Raw genomic sequence first — 15,025 nt, 5'->3', positions numbered from 1 at the left:
TATGAGTGTGGGTATGATGTGACCCAGAGAAAAAATTCGAGAAGTAATGCCCGAATGATGGCTGGTGACAGGGACTTGAGGACGTTAAGGCAAAAGGGCTTGAGAAGGCATGTGAAGGAACTGATCAAATGCATTAGAGAATGCAGTCATCTGGAGATGTTCAGAGAACTAACAATGAAGGAGAGGTTCAAGGTAAGACGGAGGAAGGAAACAACAGGGGAAGTGAAGGGAGAGGACACAGAAGTAGCAGTGAAGAAGTACCCCAACGGAAGTTCAGGGAGGGTGCTATTTACATGGTCCATGTTCCTGAGTCAACCTATATATATATTTTTTACAGAGTTTTATATAGCGCAAACTTGACCCGAAGGTATTGCGTATCAGAGCAATTTACATAGCGCCAGTTGCGTTACCTGAGGACACATTCATTTTTGTTAGGCACGGGGAGATTAAGTGATTTGCTACACAAAAGAGGGGGGACCAAGGAGCTTTTTATAAGGTCCAGTGTCCATGCTCCTTATACCAACGTCTATATCAACAAGAGGACACCGTTCCTATAGCAGGGTGCAAAAAGTCTGCCAGACGCTTGGATGGGGTAGGTGTAGAGGAGGCAGCACCTGGGCTAAATCCCTGTAATGCGCGGGCGTCCTGGGCATGTGCCAGCGGAGGGATTCCCTCAGCAGTGTGAGGTATTACTCAGGAACGGTTTACATCATGCAGCTGTAACCAGATTATTAGTATACAGGGAACTGCCCGCCCTGATCGTATTAGAGGGTATTATTCAGGAGCAGTTTACATCATGCAGCTGTAGCCAGATTATGGGTATACAGGGCACTGCCCGCCATGATCAAATTAGAGGGAATTTTAATTCCATTTTTTACGTGCCTCTTACATTTTATAGTTCTGGTCCTGAAGAAGCGCCAACGACCCTTAAGGCAACGCAGGCGCGAAACATGTTGACCTATGACCTCTAAAACTCAGGCATAGTATGCCGTTGGGGTTAGATTTTATTTAGCAGTTGAGTCTGCTAAGGGTAAACAATTGAGACATTCGCTGCATGTTTACCCTTTATTAACTTCTCTATTTCACTTACACGCACTTCCATCACCCTCATTGGACCCCCATCATACACATCCACATGCACCATCCGGCAGTCCTATAAAAGATCTCCGATAAAGAGACCCTTCGGGGGACCCGTAGGGAATTGCAGCGCAGGCCCTATGTGGAGCAACTGCCAGATGATGAAGCATGACACCCTTTGGGGTGTGTGAGGGCATCAGAAGACACATTGTGGTCTTTCATCTTCACCTAGGATCCCCCCTTTTTTCTTTCTTCCTGCTTCACTCCTCTTTTTTTTAAATGCACGGGTGACTTTTTGCACCCTCATGCATGGATGACTTTTTGCACCCTGCTATAGGAACAGTGTCCTCTTGTTGATATAGAGATTAGGTGATTTGCCCAGAATCACAGGATGTTCAGCATCATTGCCTAGACTCTAACCAGGTTTACCAGATTCGAGGTAGACCGACCTTGCCGTTAGGCAAACTCCTCTTCCCATTTCACAAATTCACTACCCAAATTAAGGGAGAACCCTGACAAATTGAACATTCTGATAGGATTGTGACTATCTCCAAGGTGCTATGGGAAGACTTGGATATGTTGTTCGAAGTGGCTGTCCCAACGGACATGTGGGCAGACTGTAAGAGGGTGGTAGACTGGCCGACACCGGAACCCCAGAGAGTAGCAAACGCAAATGTCTTGTCCCAGTAGTGAAGACCAGATACATACCTGCCAGCTTACAAATGAATGCAACTGTGTGCGGAAGGGCGGTGCCTTGGAGGGAGTGGGGCCTCATGCACAGAGCTACCTAAGAGGCACTCTGCCCCTTACCAGGCCCCCAGGCCCCTCCCAAAAAATTAAAACAAATTGTCATTGAGGTTGTCTCTGCAGGGGGTGTGGTGGGTGGGGGCCACCCCGGGTGTCATCTCTGAAGGGGGTGACAAAATGGCAAAAATATGTGTTTTAAACACATACTTTTGCCATTTTGTCAAGCCGGGGTGACCAGAAATTTTCTGCACCAGGCACCACCTGACCTTGCTACACCACTGTGTCTGCGATGTTCTGGTTTGTTTTCACACTTCTTAATGGACATCAGCTGGTTACTGCCTCCAAAAATCAGCGGAGAATCCACTGTTTAAAGTCTTTTTCCACTCATTTTCCTTGCCACCCTGTGATTTCGGCTCTTCACAGGTGACAGTGTGATGGGAGACAAAATCGTGTAACACATGGTGGCACTGTGGGAGTTGGCAGGTTTGCAGATACCATGCAGTAACATCCCAGTTCAAAACGAAAGTTCTAAAGGAAATGGATTGGCCCAAGATATACAGAACCCAACGGGAAGCCAATGAATCAATCACTCCATGCGCATTATGAGCGATTGATGCACGTATACAGGGAACATAGCGGCGGAAAACCGACCACAGACACTCCCAGCCCGCCTGGACCACACCAGAATTCAATTGTTGCACTCTGGTCTCATGTGCCCCTCCCTCCTCCTACCGGTTACTGGGATCTCGGCTGGTCTTTTTACCCAGTTTCAACCTTGGCTCAGGTTTGACCTACCTCTCGTCCATCCCCCTCAAAAGGCCAGTGCCCTCTCATGAGACGGCGGTGCCAACATGCACAGTGCACATTTCTACCTTTTGCCACTTGCCAGGACCTCCGTAGTTTCCCTGAGCTCCAGGAGCAGCGTTGGTTCGCCCTGTTTGTGGTGTCTGTTGCCGGGAGACATTGGAATGGGTAATGTGGAGATAAGTAAAACAATACCTCCCTCTAGAGGTGATGGTGCTAAGGCGCAGTTGCGAGCACACTCTTTATTTATTTTATTTATTTATTTATTTATATAGCGCGGACTTTACCCGAAGGTGTCCGAGCGCTTCACAATAGGAACAGAACTGATACAAGAGAACATTACAAGTGAACAAATTACAAAAGCAAAAGTTACATTACATGAGGCAAAAGTGACAATCGTGAGCAAACTTAATACAAGAGGTAGTAAACGGTGCGTTACAGGAGGAAAAACTGATGTGTGCAGGTTACAAAAAGCGTACAAAGTAAAAGTAGAGGTATAATACTGCAATAAATAGAGGACACTCAAACACAAGAGCAAACGTTACGTAGGCCATGATGGCACTTGTGCAAGTATCGAAAGCAAACAAAAAGTAAGAGGTAGCAAACAGTGTGTTACAAGAGAAAAGTGACGTGTGCATGTTACAAAAGAGCACCAAACACAGGTAATAGGATAGTACTGCAATAAATGGCAGTCTCTCAAACCACAAGAACACACTGGGAAGGCACTTCCATAGTCATAGAGAATAGAGATTTTCTACACTAAAAGGTCTTCCTTCAGATAATAGAGAGGGCATGAATTAACTTTGAAGTGTCTTTGAAGGAGGAGAACTTTGAGGTCAGTTTTGAAGGCCTGAGAGGAGGTGGTGGTCCGGAGCTGAGGCGGAAGTGAGTTCCGGGGGCCTCATTTATGAGCCCTTGCGTCACTTTTATGCCGCCGGTGCGTCACTTTTTGTGACGCACCAGTGGTGTAAAAAATGCGCCTTGTTGCACCATATTTACAAAGTGACGCATCTAGGTAGATGCGTCACTTTGTAAACCCCTGCGTCACATTATACCTGCGCTAGGTATAATGTATGCAAGGGGGGCGTATTGACGCAAGAAAGGGTCGTAGAAGTGACGCAGTGAAATCTATGAGATTTCACTGCGTCACTTCTAGGACGCCGTTGCGTAAAAATCTTGCGCCTGCCTCACAGCAGGCGTAAGACTGACGCAGGCCCTTTCACATGGGGCTTGCCCCTTGTGAAAGGACGCATTGCTGGAGTTGCGTCACTTTTGTGACACACTCCAGCAATGCGTCACTTTTGCGCTTACAGATACGTCAGAAATACTGACGTATCTGTAACTCCTTGCGCAATGATGCGTCATAATGTAAATATGACGCATCATTGGTGTCGCAAGGAGGGCGTAATGAAAAGTGACGCATCGCTGTTTTCACGCAGCGTTGCGTCACTTTTCATAAATGAGGCCCCAGATTCTCACTGCGTTGCCTGAAAAGGATTGGGCCATCGATCTTTCCTTCTTGAAAGTGGGAGGTTCAAGCAGTAGATTTTCCGCATTTCGTGATGGTCTAGAGCCTCCAGAGAGTTTCAGTTTATTAGCCAGATAGCGAGGAGAGGAGGAGTGCAAGTCTTCGTGGGTGATGCAGGCAGTCTTGTAGATATATCTTGCCTCGATGGGAAGCCAGCGGAGGGTGGATAACATGGGTGTGATGTGGTCGCTTCTTTTGGCCCCATAAATGAAACGAGCTGCTGAATGGAGAACAGACTTAAGGGGGGACAGGTGGGATTTGTGGAGGCCAGTAAGAAGGGAATTGCAGTAGTCCAGTCTGGAGAGGACCAGCGATTGGACCAGGGTTTTAAGGTCATGCTCTGGGAAGAAGCGACGAATCCCTCAAAGAAGGCGCAGTTGGTATCGAGCAGACTTTGCAATTGAATTAATGTGGGAGATTAGATTGAGTTTTGTGTCGAGTATGACACCAAGGGATTTTGCGCTGTCGACAATGATGGGTTTATTGTTCAGTAGATTCATCTGGTCCATCCATGATTGAACCGGGGGAGGAGAAAGTGAGGAGGAGAGGAGGAGGAATTCCGTTTTGGAGGGATTCAGAATCAGTTGATGTGTTGACATCCAGTTTTGAATGGAGTCCAGAGTAGAGCTTAGGACGGAGAGATCATGAGTGGAGGCAACCTTGAGGTAGTGGACCCCGGATTTACTTAGGAGATTTCCCAGTGGTTCCAAATAGAGATTGCACAATGTGGGTGCAAGTATAGAGCCTTGAGTAACACCTTGACCCACCGCCAAAGGAGATGAAAGACTGTCCGCTATTTTGCCCACCCCACAGGACAAGGTATGTATGTATGTATGGTCACAGCCCTCGCTTCCAGCCGCGCTCTCCCGCTGCAGCCGGGCTCTCAGCTAAGGCAGAGGCTTCATTCAGCTCGAGCTGACCCACTCAGCTTCCCGCCAGTGCCGCATGGCCATATCATGGGCTTTACCAGCCAGAATCATTGCAAGGGTAGGGTGACCAGATTTTCAGAAAAAAACGGGAGGGGCACAGACATAGAAACAGGATTAATTATCCAATTAGGTCTTAGGGCTTGTACAAATATATATTAAACTATATATATATTCACTGAAAAAACCATAGGTTATAGACCATATATAGTTAGGAATTAGCATTTAAAAACCTTATTTTACTCACACAAAACCATTGAAATTCCATGTATAGTTAGTTGCACTAACTATATATCGCGCACCCGCAATCCACTGCTGATCATGTCACATATTACATCATTCATGACATGGTCAGTGACATCACTGATGACATCACTGATGACATCTCAAATGACATCACTGATGACATCACTGATGACAACATCCAGTGACTGTATGTTTCTGTAAAGTTAAAATATGTCTTACATATTGAAGAATGAGTGGATGTATAAGTGTCTGGATGAAGGATTTAGTAGGTGCGTGACTGACTGTATGAGTGAGTGATTAAATGTGTCTCACTGAATGCATGGGTTAGTGACTAAACTGTCTTAATTTGTGCATCATTATGTCTGTTGTGATGTAAACTGCTGCATGTGTTGATCATTAGCTATACGAGAGGCTATATGTGTTATTAATTGGTTGCCCAAGTATTTCTATGGGAGATTGAGTTTGTGTGGGGGTGGCTGGAAGGTGTGTGACTCTGTGCATAGATGTGTGAGCAGTTTATTCACTAGGTGTATGAGTTCAAGAGTGCATGTGGAAACAGCTACATGGGCAGTTGACTGTGTGCATGAGTGTATTGATGAGTGAATGGATATCTCAATGCTACATGTCATAGTAAGTACATATGTAAAACACAGTACATGTGAGAGTTGGCATATATAAATAACTGTGCATGAGAGCCACTGAATGAGTGAGTGGTTGTATCGATCATTGTGAACTTGTATCAGGGATTGTATAAGAGAGTAAATATGTGTTAGTATATGTTTCAATAAGTAAGGTGTGTATAACTGTATAGTTGAAGAAATGGAGGTGAGATTGTTTCTTTGCATGACTGACTGGGTGTGTGAGTAACTCCATGGATGAGTGGCAGTGTGTGAGTGTCTGTATACACTGAGTGTATCTAAGGTTATATTAGAGTCTGAAGAGGTTTATCGTATTAGCACAAGAATGATGTCAAATGAGACGTCAATCAGTGATGTCATCAGTGATGTCATTTGAGATGTCATCAGTGATGTCATCAGTGATGTCACTGACCATGTCATGAATGATGTAATATGTGACATGATCAGCAGTGGATTGCGGGTGCGCGATATATAGTTAGTGCAACTAACTATATATGGAATTTCAATGGTTTTGTGTGAGTAAAATAAGGTTTTTTAAATGCTAATTCCTAACTATATATGGTCTATAACCTATGGTTTTTTCAGTGAATTTTCAAGGTTTTGTAAATGCTAATTCCTAACTATATATGGTCTATAACCTATGGTTTTTTCAGTGAATTTCAATGGTTTTTTAATAGCAAATATCATAAGCTGTCGAATGTCAAGTACGTGGTAAGTAAAAACATTTTCGTGTTTATGCACACTGATCTGCTTTGAATGCTGCCCCCGACCCCTCATTTCTATTAGGAGTACTCTCTCTTTGCAGATAGTGAAGGGTAGTTAACGCAGGCCTTTGCCCCCGTTGTAATCCGTCGTGCCTGCTTCTCTCTCCATTTGATTGATTGTTCTCTTTGGTTCATTCTCTATTTACAAACAAGCACAGAGTCGCAATACTCTGTTTAGTCTTTGCAGATAGCGAAAAATCGTGTAAAAAAACAAAAGGAATCGAGCAAAATCAGTAGGCCACTAATGGGATCTCTTTTTGACCTCCCTAAAATAGAAACATTAGGAACAACCTGTTGATAATACCAATGTGTATGTACATAAGCGGCGTTCATTTGTGTTCACAGTACCCCTTGTTGATTGTTTGAATCGACCATTGAATTGTTCGAAGTTGGTTCTCTTAAGAATCTTCTCTGCCTGCAAACGAGGAAGAATAGGAATATTCTCTCTCCCTTTGCAGATAGTGAAGGGTAGGTAACGCAAACCTTTAACACGTCGTGCCTATTTCGTTCCTCATTGATTTATTGTTTCCCCAAACATTGACTGTTTGGGAATTGGTTCTTTTTGGAGGTATTCCCTGTTTGCAAATATACGTAGGAAAATCTTTGCAAATAGTGAAAGGGTACGTAATGCGGACCTTTCTCCCCCGTTGTAATCTGTCATGCCTATCTACTCCCCACTGATTGATGCACCTGTTTCACCCGGACCATTTACTAGAGATACGTCATCTGGCCCGACCAGAGAGCACCCCTAGTGAAAAGGACATATGCAATAATAACGAAGTGATCACTGTATCCTGTTAACAGAAACTTTAGCATGAAACAACCTGGAAAGAAAAGAATAGGAAAACGAAAATCAGTAGGCCACTGATGAACATGAACTTTTATTAAACAACGAACAAAGAAACGATAACATAACGTAATGATAAAACCTATTAATGTCCTAGAAACAAGAAAACGTTAGAAATATGCCAGTGGTGAGAGACCAGAAAAACAGTAAGAGAAACCAAATCACCCCTCGCTGTCCCACCGCCTGCCACGCCAAAAAAATCAATAGACTAGGGAAAATGCAAGTCAGTAGAACATCCGCCCCCACTCTGGAAACTTCCAAGGTGGGGCAGGGTTGCGGCTACGCCCAGCCGGGAGCAGCCCATATAAGGCGGGTCCTGCTGCCACGCCTCGGCCAGGAGATCCTAACGTAGGGTGTAGCCGGAGGAGAGGCCGAGGCCAGCGGGACCCGGCCAGGGGATTGCCTTTACAATGCTGAAGAGTTGCAGGGGGGGGAATGTCTCCTCGACCCTCCCCTCTCTCTCCCAGTCCGGCCGCGGTGGCCCTTGAGAGTTTCAGGTAGTCCTGCCACATGCTCTTCCGGTCCGGCCACCAACGGTCGGGGGGCCGAGGCCGACGGGATCCGGCTGCAGCCGATAAACCAAGGAACCCGTTCATGGGGCCAGAGCCAGGGGCGTCCGGCCGACATCCACCGGAAGCCCGGCCCAAAGACGGACGGGACATTTTTTCTTTTCTCCTTCGTAATAGCAGCGGCAACACGCCAGGCACCACTTCTTTCTTCAAAAATGGCTTTGACAACACTGGGGGGGATGTCTTGCACATGCCTCCGACCCCCCCCCCCGTCCTCATCGCCACCGGCCATAACAAATGTCAAGCGGGGCGCCGTGGGGTGCACTGGGAGGGAGAGACGGTGCGAACAGGCCTCTCCCGCCTCCTCAGGTGAAGGCTTCCCAGCTGCACCCTCAGCGCTCCAGGCACCCCGAAAAGGGTTCGTCCACTGTGGCGATGCTGCAACGTCTCGCCCGGCAGGGTGGAGCCCGTCCGCTCATGTGACCACGTGATCGCCGGTAGTTGCCGAACTCTCAAAATGGCGATCGACCTGGCAAGAGCGGGCCCAGCATGAAGAAATGGCCCGGTCACTGGTTGACTCCACCACCGTAGTCCTCCACGACCTTGAAGATTCTACAGGAGCCGCGGGAGTCTCCGACCCCCGATGGGGAATGACTGCCATGATCGCCCGTGGAGTGACGAAACTGTATCCGCGGGACGTCGGCGCTCCCATGCTGGCGCCAGCCTCACTTTGAATTACTAGAATCCTGCAGACCTCAGTTCCGGTGAAAGCACAGTGTGACCCGGTAGGAAAAATTGTTGCACCCCCTCCCCTTTTGAAGTGATAGTTCAAACCACCGATCCTTTCCTTTGCCCTTTTAACGGAACTTTGGACTGCCTCCCCCTCTTTTACATTTTCTAGAGAAAACAAAACATTAACCACTACATTACCATAGCAGTTGACACCAGAACTGTTTTCAAATTGAAAACCAACAACATCTTCAACGGAATCCTTTTTGTTTCTGCTGTGACCCTGCTACAGCACAGGCATTGTCCCCAGCAGTAATTCTGCAATGCCGGTAAGAATAGCTGTGGTGCCTACTGGACTCACTCACCCCCGCGGCGCCCCACGCCGTTATTTGCTGGGCGGCAACTTACTAGACATCACTTTCGTGCCATCTAGATTTCAGCGCGTTCTGCTGCCTTGGAACTATTCGCACAACAGACTGCTACTGACGACCCACCCCCAGGCAACATCTTCTGAATTTTCATAATTTGAAAGAACTAGTAACATGTCCTCATCAGGAATTCAAAAGAAATTGCCACGGTCTCTTCGTTGTTTAAATGTTTTTACTGTTTTTGTTTTGTTGTATATATTTATATGTTATTAAAGTTTTATATTCCTACTACTTTGTTGGAGTGCTATATATTTTTAATGTGACACATAATTGTAAAAACTTTGATGTACAAAGAGTCATTCCTAGAATCTTCCGCTTCAGGCTCGGTCCCCTCCCCAATCACAATACAGGATGGTTTTCAGATAGTAGGAACACGTGTGGTGTGACGGATCTCATCGGGTGTGGGCCTTGATCTACTATAACTCCTTTGAAGAGGGGTGATTCTTTACAGCTGGAGCCATAAACTACATCTGCAGGGCTAGCTGATAGCCTGGACAATCGGACACAGTGGAAGAGGAGTGTCAGAGGGTGCGGTATTGAATAGGGCGAAAGGGAGGTGTCGGGCGGGCACAGAGTGTGATTCTCAGGGAAGAGCAGCGCAGATGGGGGGAGGTTTATTGCCCATGCATAAGACAGAGAGCGGGGGTGACCAGTGCCTGTGGAAGATGCTTGCGAGGGTGGGGAGCCATGCTACGAATCGACAGCGTGCAGAGAGTGGGTCTGGTCAAGGCATCTAAAATGGCTGCCGTGCACGACAAAAGTGTGGCATTTCAAAAAAGGCAAGATGGCGCAAACAATGTTTTTCAACACTTCCTCATTTCCTTCGAATCGAACGTTAACAGACGTTGGTGCATATTACCAAAGTTAAGCGATATTTATCGCTAACGATGCTTACCAACGAATTTTTTACCGCTAAGCATCGTCAGAAATTATCGAAGATAAACCTTGCTATTATCAAGGTTTATCGCAAATGCGATAAAAAACGGCCGCAATGCATGAATATCGCTAAAAAGTCCGCGATATTCATGCATTACCGAGCTAATGCTCTTAGCCATGTTATCCACCTCCCATTGGATAACATGGCTAAGAACTGCTCAGGGCAGGTGTTACTTTTTGGAGATATTCGCGCTTAGCGCGAATATCTCCAAAAGTTGGTAATAGGAGATATATATCTTGCATGTTGTAATGCAAATTATTGTGGTATATGGAACTCATACCATAATCTCTCAGGAAAGCAGAAACTGATCCTTTTGGGACCGCCTGAGAAGGCCTAGGGGGTGAGGGGTACTCTACTTTGCCCCCTTTTCACGTTCCGAACTATTTTATTTTACTCTCTTCTGTAATTACACAAAATAGCAGCGATAAGATGCATCAGAGACACACAGTGAGAGAAAGGAGGCCGGAGATGAAGAAGAGATGTCAAATACACATTGGAGATAATATAGTGGGAGAAGGGAAGTAAATATGAGTAAACTTACCATGTAACATAAAAATGTTGCACTCTATACTATAAGTCTCATTTTATACTACAATCACTTCGCTACAACCTCATAAATTAAAAATAAAAATGAATAATGTCTCAAACAATTTTTGATTTCTAAATATAAATTTATTCTTCAGAATTTTCTAAATTTGAAAGAACTAGTAACATGTCCTCATCAGCAATTTCCTCTTCAATCATCTCATCTGGAATCTCCTCATTAAAAGTCTGCAATGATGATTCTTGTAACTCTATGGTCTCCAAACATTCGATAAATTCGCCATCAACAAATTGATCAAAAAAATCATTCAAGTCATCTCCTCCTTGTGACAATATTTCATTATTGGTGCTGTCAATTTCAATCAATGTAGTGGAATCATTCAAGTCATCTCCTCCTTGTGACAATATTTCATTATTGGTGCTGTCAATTTCAATCAATGTAGTGGAATCATTCAAGTCATCTCCTCGTGACAATATTTCATTATTGGTGCTCTCAATTTCAATCAATGTAGTGGAATCATTCAAGTCATCTCCTCCTTGTGACAATATTTCATTATTGGTGCTGTCAATTTCAATCAATCTAATGAAATCATACAAGTCATCTCCTCCTTGTGACAATATTTCATTATTGGTGCTCTCAATTTCAATCAATGTAGTGGACAATGCAAAAGAAATTGCCACGGTCTCTTCATTGTGAGCCATTTTATTTTGAAATTGCTTGCTGTAAATTGCAGAAAAAAATAATCACTTTCATTTATCGTTTTTAGTAATACATAATATAAAACTAACTTTATCAAGTATTTAGTATAACAGAAGGACTGCAAATAAATAACAGAAAACATTTTTCAAATTATCTTCAAGTGTACAACATAGTTCCCCTTACAAATTAACAACTCACCTTTTTAAAAGTAGGAGAAGTGTTAGTACTGTGTAAATCAAACACCAGAAATTCACCACCAAAAATTCCTCACAAATGTACCTCAGACAGTAGTATCACAAAATGGCTGTGGTTTCCTCTCATTTGAGATATATACATAACCAATTAACTTTCATCACACACAAATACAAAACCAAAGTAACATTTTAATTGGTTCTAAATTTCAACACTTTCAAATGTATTTTCCCCATGCAATTTTCCATAGGACATTTACATACGTCTACAGCCTGAATGGCTGAACGGAATTACACCAAACTTGGCAAAATGGTACATCAAACCTAAGAGGTCAGGAAGGATCTACTATGCCCCCTTTTGGTCATTTGCCCCTTCGCTTTGGCCTCCTCTTGTCTCTCGATCCTACCGAGAGACAAGATGGCGGCCGCTACGGACTGTTTGTAATGTTGACAGACTCCGGAGAACCAATCAGCTTCGCAAAACTCCGTAACGCGAAAAGTACGCGAAGCGGAGCGCTGTTACAGATATATATCTTTTTTTGAACGTTAATTTCTCAAAATCCACTGGAGCACATATATTGAGACCTAGCAAAGGCACATCGGGCTACCAGTCCCTAATATTTTGCCAAGTTTCGTGCAAATCCATTCAGCCGTTCGATTATTGACATTTAGATACGTCTACAGCCTGAATGGCTGAACGGAATTACACCAAACTTGGCAAAATGGTACATCAAACCTAAGAGGTCAGGGAGGATCTACTATGCCCCCTTATGGTCATTTGCCCCTTCGCTTTGGCCTCCTCTTGTCTCTCGATCCTACCGAGAGACAAGATTGCGGCCGCTACGGACTGTTTGGAATGTTTACAGACGCCGGAGAACCAATCAGCTTCGCTTCACAAAGCTCCGTTGCACGAAAAGTACGCGAACTGGAGCGCTGCCCGGTCCGCTGTTACAGATATATATCTTTTTTTAAACGTTAATTTCTCAAAATCCACTGTAGCACATATATTGAGACCTACAAAAGGCACATCGGGCTACCAGTCCCTACAATTTTGCCAAGTTTCGTGCAAATCCATTCAGCCGTTCGGGCTAAAAGTGAGGCCAACCGCCCTATGGAAAACTCAATGTTAAAAACACGTTTTGGGACCCCCTTTTTTCTCGACCCCCCCTGGACGAACCCCCCCCAATTTTCAGGGGCTGCTCAGAAACAAAATGTGCCATTTTCCTGAAAATTTCAGCCAATTCCGTCCACAAACGCCAAAGTTATTAGACATAGAATTTTCAAAAATCCCATAGAGAAAAAATCCTAACTATATATACCTACTGGCGACCGCCAGTAGGTAATATATATATGACAACAATAGTGCTCCTGCAGAACAAAATTGAGCTGCACTCATGGAGGTGGGTGGAAGTTATTCGGCGTTTTACTTTCCTAACATATTTTGGTCTATCCCAGACCTTATTTATATATATATATATATATATATATATTCACTGAAAAAACCATAGGTTATAGACCATATATAGTTAGGAATTAGCATTTAAAAAACCTTATTTTACTCACACAAAACCATTGAAATTCCATATATAGTTAGTTGCACTAACTATATATCGCGCACCCGCAATCCACTGCTGATCATGTCACATATTACATCATTCATGACATGGTCAGTGACATCACTGATGACATCACTGATGACATCTCAAATGACATCACTGATGACATCACTGATGACATCTCAAATGACATCACTGATGAGATCACTGATGACGTCATCCAGTGACTGTATAATTCTGTAAAGTTAAAATATGTCTTACATATTGAAGAATGAATGGATGTATAAGTGTCTTGATGAAGGATTTAGTAGGGGCATGGCTGACTGTATGAGTGACTGATTAAATGTGTCTCACTGAGTGCATGGGTTAGTGACTAAACTGTCTTAATTTGTGCATCATTATGTCTGTTGTTCTGTAAACTGCTGCATGTGTTGATCATTAGCTATATGATTAACTGTATGGGTTATTGATTGGTTGCCCAAGCATTTGTATGGGAGACTGAGTGTGTGTGTGGGTGGCTGGGAGGTGTATCACTCTCTGCATAGATGTGTGAGCAGTTGATTGACTGGATGTATGGGTTCAAAAGTGCATGTGGAAACAGCTGTATGGGCGGTTGACTGTGTGCATGAGTGTATTGGTGAGTGAATGGATATCTCAGTGCTACATGTCAAAGTAAGTACATATGTAAAACACAGTACATGTGAGAGTTACCATATATAAATAACTGTGCATAAGAGCCAGTGAATGTGTGAGTGGCTGTATGGATCATTGTGAACTTGTATCCAGGATTGTATAAGTGAGTAAATATGTTTTAGTATATGTTTGAATAAGTAAGGTGTGTATAACTGTATAGTTGAGGAAATGGAGGTGTGATTGATTCTTTGCATGACTGACTAAGTGTCTGAGTAACTCCATGGATGAGTGACAGTCTATGAGTGTCTGTTTACACTGAGTGTATCTAAGGTTATATTAGAGTCTGAAGAGGTTTATCGTATTATCACATGAATGATGTCATCAGTGATGTGATCAGTAATGTCAAATGAGATGTCATCAGTGATGTCATCAGTGATGTCATTTGAGATGTCATCAGTGATGTCATCAGTGATGTCATTTGAGATGTCATCAGTGATGTCATTTGAGATGTCATCAGTGATGTCATCAGTGATGTCACTGACCATGTCATGAATGATGTAATATGTGACATGATCAGCAGTGGATTGCGGGTGCGCGATATATAGTTAGTGCAACTAACTATATATGGAATTTCAATGGTTTTGTGTGAGTAAAATAAGGTTTTTTAAATGCTAATTCCTAACTATATATGGTCTATAACCTATGGTTTTTTCAGTGAATTTTCAAGGTTTTGTAAATGCTAATTCCTAACTATATATAGTCTATAACCTATGGTTTTTTCAGTGAATTTTCAAGGTTTTGTAAATGCTAATTCCTAACTATATATGGTCTATAACCTATGGTTTTTTCAGTGAATTTTCAAGGTTTTGTAAATGCTAATTCCTAACTATATATGGTCCATAACCTATGGTTTTTTCTGTGAATTTCATTGGTTTTTTAACAGCTAATATCTGTAGCTGTAAAATGTATTCTTCTTTAAATCCAAAAATATATTTAATATGTTTATGAATAATTTTTTTTTTTAATATTTTTTTTTCTTCGTTCCCGCTTCGCAAATCGGGAAGCTTCCCGTTAGCTGACCTTGATGCCGCGAAATAGACCGCGAGCCGGTAAACGTTTCTTTACCGCAAGTGCCGCGTTACAAAACAACATCGTGACGCCTCCCGTCCGCATGACGTTTCACGTTGTCGCGTGATACGTCATATGACGTACTACGTTAGCG

The 15,025-nt window shown here is 43.6% G+C and overlaps 1 protein-coding gene across 1 annotated transcript in view; it reads right to left on the bottom strand.

The window, feature by feature from the left end:
• Positions 1-2,821, bottom strand: part of LOC144824682 (uncharacterized) — a 151,455-nt gene extending 148,634 nt beyond the window's left edge. The window contains exon 1 of the mRNA XM_078683716.1: positions 2,697-2,821. The gene's annotated coding sequence lies outside the window, so the exon portion shown is untranslated. The remainder of the gene's footprint in view (positions 1-2,696) is intronic.
• Positions 2,822-15,025: the final 12,204 nt, after the last annotated feature.

The sequence above is a fragment of the Lissotriton helveticus genome, chromosome 3_1, assembly GCF_964261635.1.
Source record: "Lissotriton helveticus chromosome 3_1, aLisHel1.1, whole genome shotgun sequence".
Lineage (NCBI taxonomy): Eukaryota > Metazoa > Chordata > Amphibia > Caudata > Salamandridae > Lissotriton > Lissotriton helveticus.
Note: the sequence above shows the minus strand (reverse complement) of the source record. Positions and strands in the feature narration are given on the sequence as shown.